This window comes from Meleagris gallopavo, chromosome Z (genome assembly GCF_000146605.3).
Source record: "Meleagris gallopavo isolate NT-WF06-2002-E0010 breed Aviagen turkey brand Nicholas breeding stock chromosome Z, Turkey_5.1, whole genome shotgun sequence".
Taxonomy (NCBI): Eukaryota; Metazoa; Chordata; class Aves; order Galliformes; family Phasianidae; genus Meleagris; species Meleagris gallopavo.
Window position 1 is genome coordinate 42,429,604 of NC_015041.2, and position 8,730 is coordinate 42,438,333.

Genomic DNA, 8,730 nt, shown 5'->3' on the forward strand with positions numbered 1-8,730 from the left:
CCAGAATCCAGTGTTATGCACAAACATACTATATTGCTCATAGACAGTGTGAGACAAGCAGATGAGGCCCTGATCAGGGTATCACCACCAGCTGCTCTACAGGCATCTCTGTGTCATTAATGCAAATGAAATCCTGTCCTTCAGAGGTCATCTCCTTCTAGAACTATCTCCTGAAGGAGCCTGAAGATCCTTCTTGAGATCTCTTAGTAGGGCTTTCATCTTCTCTAAGCACAGCCTTAGGAATGGAAGTATGTCATTGCATGTTTATGCTGTTTATGAGTAGATGTGTGTGCTGAGAGAAGGTTTTGCTATGGGCCTTTTATAGGACCACCACTGGCAGAGTTTAACCGACACATTTATCTGTGGCAAAAGAACGAGAAACTTTTTTCAGAGGAAAGACCTGAGGACATGCTTCTGTCCAAGGTCTCCAGACACCTGATTCACAGGACAGTGCATGTTCTCTCTCCTTTTCTTGTGCAGGAAGGCACAACTTGATCAGCCTACTGTTCTAGCCACAGGAGCCTATACAAGGCAAGCCCTTAAGGCATAAAATGTGTGCTTACATCCTTTGTGGTGGCGAACAGAAATTAATATGAAAACAGAAGGGACCACCATGACTTATTTCAAAACAATACTTTGAAACAGGCTCTGAGCATTTGTCCTGGCTCAGTTCTGAAAAGGGCAGCCCCAAGTATGTCATGGCACAGCTTTAGGCAACAGTGAAATAGTCTGAATGTAAGAACCTCTGGCACTTAGACTCATCCACAATCAGGTGGCAAGTTAAAATCACTTTTCAAAATCCTTATTGTAGATAAAGGTACTTAAAACCCCCTCTAAGCTTTATATTAGGCACACAAATCTGAATGCACTCTGCCTTAGGGCCCAGATGGTTCTCTGTTGTCCATCCCAGCTCCATAAGGCTCCGGTACCAGGTACATCAGGTCGTGCACTAAAGAAGTTAAATTGATTGGTGACTTTTCTTGGCCTCACAGAGCCTGCTCACAGCACTGTTTCGTGGAAAGCTTCAAGAATGAGCGATTCATCTCCAAATTTCATCACACAGGGTTTTGTTGGCCTGGGGAAATTATATAGTCAATGGTAGGGTGAAGTCTCTTCATAGCGCAGAAGAGCAAGGCTATGATAAACAGCTCTTCAGCTGGAAAATAATGTGAAAAAATACTAGTCTCTAGGCCTAACTAATTTGAGGAAATACACAGCTGAAAAAGATGAAGACATTTTGAAGGTACAAACATTGTAATCTGAGCTTAATGTATTCCCCAAGAGTTTGAGACACTGGTTCTGACATTTCTGGTTTTCAAGCTGTTAATATAATACAATCTTGTAAGATATTGTTGAAATGTTTTTAAATGGCTGTTTGGAAACCTTGGTGATGTCACATATTTGATAATGACAATGCAGTAATTACAAGTGATTCTGTTCCCGTCAGAGATTATGAACGATCAAAACCTACAAAGAAAAGTGATTTCTCAAAGTTCAAAAGGAAAAATGATCTATTTTCAAACCGCATTACTCCTTCAGATTCTTTCAGACTAGACTCCAGTGCTTTGTGAACATTAGAGTGAAATTGCTGAAATATTGCAGGCTCTGAAATATATTTTCCTGAATGTTTCAGAAACAACTTATAAAGAAACTGGCAACATTTCCTGAAGCAATAAAATGAAGCTTTAAAGTTCTGGGCCAAAACTACTGCTTTGTGAAAAGCATGATCTAAAAAGCTGATCCTCTTCAAGGTCTCATTAAATCAGCCACTTGCTGACATAGAAAGCCATTATTTTACCTAATAGGCAGTAGAAGGAGGGGAAAGAACTATCTCTATTATTGCACGCATACAATTGTGTGATGTCATCCATGTATATTAATAAAATAATAAAGCAAAACATAGTTTCATAACAATCACTGAAGTCTTGCAGAAATATTGAGAAACAGATTAAATCCAAATTTCCTGTGCAAGTTCAGGTGCTTTTATAAGATTAACTTTATATATAAACACAAATCAGTGTTTAAGTGACAGGTAGTTAATGAAGGCCAGCCAGGCAAATTCTGTAACTCACAATAATGAGTATGGTAATGAGCCTGTATTACATACAGAACAGCTGAGTGATACATAGTTCCTACTTGAAGCAACAATGCATGTGGAGCATTTGGTATTTATAAAAAATGTTATGTTTCCACAAAAAATAAAAATAAAAAAGAACATAAGTGATAAATTTGATTAAGCTGAATGAAAAGTTCTTCCAAGTTTTTTTGCAAATATTATAAATAACTATAATCTCAATTAACAGGAAGCAAATAAAATTAAAATGAATTTATAGAAATTGAAACATGAAATTAGTCCCAGTAATGCTTCCAATATTGAACAGCTTTTCCTTTACTGAATTTTTGGCTTTGATTAGCTTTACTAGCAGATACAGACTGCTACTGATTACGTGAGACTTCACTCTCAAGGAAGTTAGATTTGGCACAACCATGATAATGGCTGTGGTAGTACTTGCGTGCAACGATGGGTAGAAAAAATGATCCATTGCACCTGCTGCTATGAGGTGACACTTGCCAATCAGCCCTATAGTTAAAGCAAACAGTGTGGCCTCTATATATCTAAATTTTCTTAAAGAATACAAGCTAGTATTTATTTCTCCATTTCTGAAACAAACAGGTTTGGATCACAGACTGTGTCTCATTATGTAGCAGACGGCTGGGTAACAGACAATGCTGAGCCACTCTTACTTACTGACACAGGTAAGAAAAGCAAAGCATTTTACTTTTCTTTCCCTTTCCCTACTCCCTTTCCCCATTTCCTCCCCCTTCCTCTCCCCCTTCCTCCCCCCTCCTCTTCCCTCCATTCCCTTCCCCTGCCCTCCCCTCCCCTCAGACAGACATTGTGATGCTGCATTGACAATAGAAAGCATTTTTAAAAAAAAAAGCCAGAACAAAACCACTATACCTCTACAAAATACATGCTCCCAAAATCAGAGTTCAATATTCCATTTGGATTTCTTTCACGGATTATCAGGGTGCAGAGATTTTGTTTTCTTATCTTTATATCTAGGATTAGACCCCTATATAAAAACTTCACTGTTTCAAAGAAGTTTCAAGCAAAAACAACATTAAAATAGGATCAGTACAGCATGTTTGCTCTAGCCACACTGTTCTTCCATTTCCTTCTTCCTTCTTAGTGCTATTATTAGGCACTTCAGGAACCCATTTTTCTGCCTGCCTCATTAATTCTTTTCTTGTGTTTCATATCTTATTTCAGTCATTTCTGTATATGACTGTACGCTGTTTGTATTTGCTTGTTCTGCGCAGCATGCCTTCCATTACCCAGTTTGTTTTCCTCTTGTTTCAAGCCATGTGGTTTCTCCGGATTCCTTTCTGGATGCTGGTTGCTTTCTTGTTTCCCAGCGTTTATACATTTCATTTCATTTCATTTTGGCTTTTGATTCTGTTCATCTTGTTTAGCATATGTTTAGATGCATTATATCACAAAATGTTCATAATTCTACTTCAAAAGTGATGATTGCCATTATGATGTTAATTGATTTACTTTTAATCTAAATGTACCAAGGCAATTTTGAATATCAGTAATACGAATTAAAGCACTATTTGATGGAGAGACGATATTATAGTGCCAGTGCTATTAACAAACTGTGTAAATGCCTTTTTCAAAATCTTCCACACACAAACAATTCACATAGAATAAGTAAAATCTGATAACTGTAAGATTTCTATGTAAGCTAAAGAAAAATAATAATCTTCTATGGGAGGAATAATGATTAGTTACAGGTAAGACATAAACCTTCATGACAAACCTGAGAGATGTTTGAAAACCCTAGCAGTAGCAATCTGCAAGATTTCAGTAGCTGCCTAAGGAGAATAAAGCAACTTAAAGCAATTTCAGACAGAAATCTTTATTCAAAATCCTGTTGTGTTGGCTTTGCTTTCTTCCTTTATTGTGCATCTACCATTCCAACTTTCTCCCACCTCTGCTTTTTCATACTCCTCTTTTTTCACTCTGTCTTCTTCTCTGGAACATTTCTCTACTTCTCATTTTATTTCTAGCTACTGATTGTTATCAGTCTCTCTTAATATACCACAGGTCTTCTATCTCATTCTGGTTTTACTATAAGAAGAAAAAAATTACTATATTCTACAAGCATGGACATCATCTTCAGTCAGTGTTTCAATCACAGAAGCACTCAGATTCATAGAACGATGAGCAATTCTCAGCACTGCTTTTCCTCTGATTTGGTTTTTATATTGTCATAATAAATATGTGCTGTTTTCTAGTACAAATCCATTTTTTTTCTTTGAATGGAATGATAATCTATTACATAGTAGTACTAACATACTGACAGGAATATATACTACTACTGCTACTGTGCTATTACTAGAGAATTTTTCTAATACATTTATTATGTACATTATATGATATTTTGTAAAATATAAGATAAATTAGGAAGGAATATAATTTACCACAAGGAATACTAAATGAATGGTGCTGCTACTGCTGTTACTAAGGTTTCATAATGTCCTGGTAATACTGTGCACTGTACAAATACAGGGAAAACAAACTGCCTGTGTTTCAAATAATTAATATTCATTTCTTTCAGTTATATATACCACAAATAAAGTTTCATGGATTTTATATACTGTTATCTATAAATAAATGATGCCCATTCAAAATGATTCAAAAAAGATAATTTTTTAAAGGGAAATCAATGAGTTTTATTCTCTACATGGAATTTTATAGTGTTAGTGGTATTGAGGCTCACTTGAAATTCAAGCGTTGTGATTTGCAAAACCATATTTTGTTAAGTGTTTCAGAGTTATGAATCCAAATCGAGTTACCATTATTGCCCTTCTCTGTTATTTTAAAATCAGCTTGCCGTATTTGAGTGAAGTAAGGATTAGCTATTTCTTCCTGCATATTCTGACCGACTGAACAAATGTGATTTTTACTTTACCTTTCATGGATTTTTACTCAGATTTTTGTCAGTTATAAAGGAATAAGAAATTGGTATAACTATCTCATAAGAACAGTATTATTTTTTCAAGGGCATTAATTACTGTACATATAATCTAATGTTTTAAATTAATTGTGAAGGATAGAAGGAAATTAAAAATGGATTCAGAATACAGAGACTTTCAGAATACAGAGACTTTCTTTTGTGCAATTGGTAAAAGAGACAGAAGCAGGAGAAAGCTTGTTTGCTGTCTTACAATTAGATAAAAAGCAAGAATAATTACCAGCTCAGTGGGTAGGCTGGTACAAAGGAAGAAACACTCATCACACATGGAGTTTTTTTCAGCTTTGGCACTCTATGCATATAAACACACACACATACACACACACCTCTCTTGATGACTTCTACTATCCTGTAAAATCTAATGAGTTATCTTCATGGCACATTTGATGAATATCATTCCATATTATTGGTTGATACCATTTCAACATTTATATTGTCTCAGGCTTTACTAATGGAAGCCATTCAGATTAAAGTTTACAATGTGGGTTCAGAAAAGATGAGCACATTCTCAGCCTTTTCAGATTAAGCTTTTTACCAGCATGAAATACAAAAATGACTCTATGACTAATTCTTAATAATCCTGAGTATAAAGTGCAGATCAATCTGGAGAAACTGTATTGAAATAAAACTTCAGCTTCTCCTGTTGTTCTTCTGGAGTTTGTTCATGTTAAGATATTACTTCTTTTATCAACTATTTATTCAGCTGAATTTCAAAGTAAATCTAGGAGTTCCGTAAATAAGGTCAAGAGTAATCATATCAATATTAAACAGTACTGTTTGTTGGTTTTTTTATCACAAATTCCTTGATCCTACATAATGCAAAGTGCATGATGACAAAATGTTGCAAAGGGTATCACATACATTGCTCACTGGTAGAGGACCTTGGGAAAAGAAGATTACAGATATCCTGTCTTGGTATCCAAGACAAAAAAGATCAGACTGACACGGGTCAACACAGAAGAGCACTTTATGTATGTGAATACTGAGAAAGATTGCTGAACTCAACAGTCACCATGGAGTAAAAAACAGAAGGCAGTACTGAAAACAACCCACTGCTTTAAAAAAACTGCTCAGCAGTCAGTAGCAACACAAATACAGAATTAGGCTTTCCAAGTAAAACAGTTCAATGTCAGCCCAATTCAATAATATATGTCTGCTAGGAGTCAAGTTCTCCCATAAGGTTTGCACATATTCTTGAGTCTAAATTCACCAAAACATTAAGTTCCCTATCTCCCATAATAGCATGGCTTTCAAGGTTTCAAATGGCTGCAAATATTGTTCATTCAGTGAAGATCATTATATATAAGATGACATTTGCAGAAATGAACTCTGGAAATATACCAGCAAAGATTGGAGAGGAAGAGTAGGATTATAAAGTATCCATCTTCTAGTCATTTTCTCCCAGCGAGAGGCATGAGGACTGTAGATTCAAAGGTTAATGTAAGGAGAGCAGAAATACTGAAATTCATGGCTCACCTCACTCTGGTATCAAAGCAGGCTTAGAAGCTGTTTGCCCCACGTTCTCTGTTCTCTGTCACTTAAACCAGTGCTTTATTCTCCTTAAAAAAGAGTACTGGGTGTGATATATAGCAAAACTTGCATATATCCTTTTTTTTCTTTTTTTCTTTTTTTCTTTTTTTTCCCTCTAGTTCCCCAAAATCTTTCATGTTTTGTACTGGCTTAAGGAACAAATCTATTTGGACACTAAACTATATGGTGTAACACAAGTAATAGCCTGCCCATGCTTTTTTCAATGAAAGATAAAAATTACATTTCTAATACCTTTCCTTTGGGACCAATTTTAAACTCATCAGGTGTGCATTATATGACATTTTACTGCTATTCTAGTTTCTGCCCCTCAGGGAGGCACAGCCTCTACTTTAATTTAAACAAATCTTAGACACATTCTAACCCAGAGTTCCTTACAAGGAAACATCAATCAACTGAATGATTTTTAGTTACAACTTGTTTAAAACTAATTCTCTCCCTCACAGTCAGTGCTATGGTAAGGAAAAGAGGTGGGCAGAAACATGAGAAAATAATCCTTGAGCAGATGAAGCAAGCCAGAGATTTTTCGAAAACAGGAGTATAATCTGTATTCTACAGACTCACCTATGCAAATTTGCACTGTTCAGCAAATGTGTAAATAGATAAATAAAAGAAGAATAAAAAGATATTCTAGATGAGGCAATGCTTATCCAGATTCTGAAAAGCTTCCTTAACTTGTAGCTCCTCTAGACCAAGAACAAGGTAGGTTACCTGTAACCATAACTCCTATTTCAATTGTCAAACTTCTGTCTGAAGTGTATTACAGAGGTTTCAACAGCTGACAGGCAATCAAAGTGTAGAGGATAAATGGATAATGGAAATTCCAGGAGAGCTTCTTTGCAACAGCTAAGGAAAGCCAAAGGTGAAAAGAAAAGCCAAAGTCTCTTGGGTGAGAATGTAAATATCATTCTTACTTCACTGTAAATACTGCAAATTCAGAATTGTTTCTGACATCTTGCAGTTCCCCAGCCAGCTTTGGAATACAAAATTCTATTTCTATATTTTATCACAGCTCTTACATAACATCTGACCTCTGTGAGTAATTCCTGCTCATTTTCTCTCTGGGCTATAAAACTCTTCTACATATCCCGGGCTAATTATAACAAAGTCAAATGTCCTCTATGTGGACAAAAATTAAAAATGGTCATTGGAACTGTTATGCTCTGACAGCAGTAACAGTTCCTTCAAAATAAAATACAACTGCAGCAAATGGCTGTAGGAGAAAAATGCTGTTTAAGAAAAAAATCTGTTTTACTAAGAAGAAGGGTCAATGTATCAGAAACCACCTTAAACGGACTTCATGAAGAGAAAATAAACCATAGGAAGATTGGCTTCAGCCACCTTCCTTCACATTGCAAGCTACCTCAAAAAAGCTGGTCTGAGAGGATTTACAACATATTCAAGCTAAAGTATACCCCACTTCTGCTTCAAAGTTCAGAGTGTACTGACCCAAAGACAGACTGGTATGGTTGACACACAGAAATGAAACTAACAAATATCACAACACCACCTTGTCCTCTTGCAAGTCTGAGCGAAGTCAGCCACACGTCTAAATTCCAGTTGTTATTATTACACTTTCCCCCTCACATCTTCTGAAGCCTAAACACCTACGTCCACCTATGCACACCTCTTTCTGGCTTTGGTATGCAGAAGCTTTCTCCTCAGTTTAAATGAAATAAGCCAAGCTCTGCAGAATGTCACGTAACTAAAACAATGACAGTACTCCATGTGTCTTATGGATTCCTTGGGGGAGGTTCCACACCTTTGTAGATTTGCATAATCTGCAGAAAAAAACAAGAGCAAATAATCCTTTAGAACATGTTTTGCTAGGCTATAGTGAGAAAAGGAATAGAATTACTTAAAACTGTTCAAAGAACTTTTGGAATCATAGAATCACAGAATCATAGAATCAGAGAATTACTCAGGTTGGAAGGGACCTCAAGGATCATCAAGTCCAACCGCAGCCTAACCACAGTACCCTAACTCCAACAACCCTCTGCTAAATCATATCTCTGAGCACCACATCCAAACGGCTCTTAAACACATCCAGGGACGGTGACTCAACCACCTCCCTCGGGAGCCTATTCCAATGTTTAACCACCCTTTCTGTAAAGAAGTGTTTCCTAACGTCCAACCT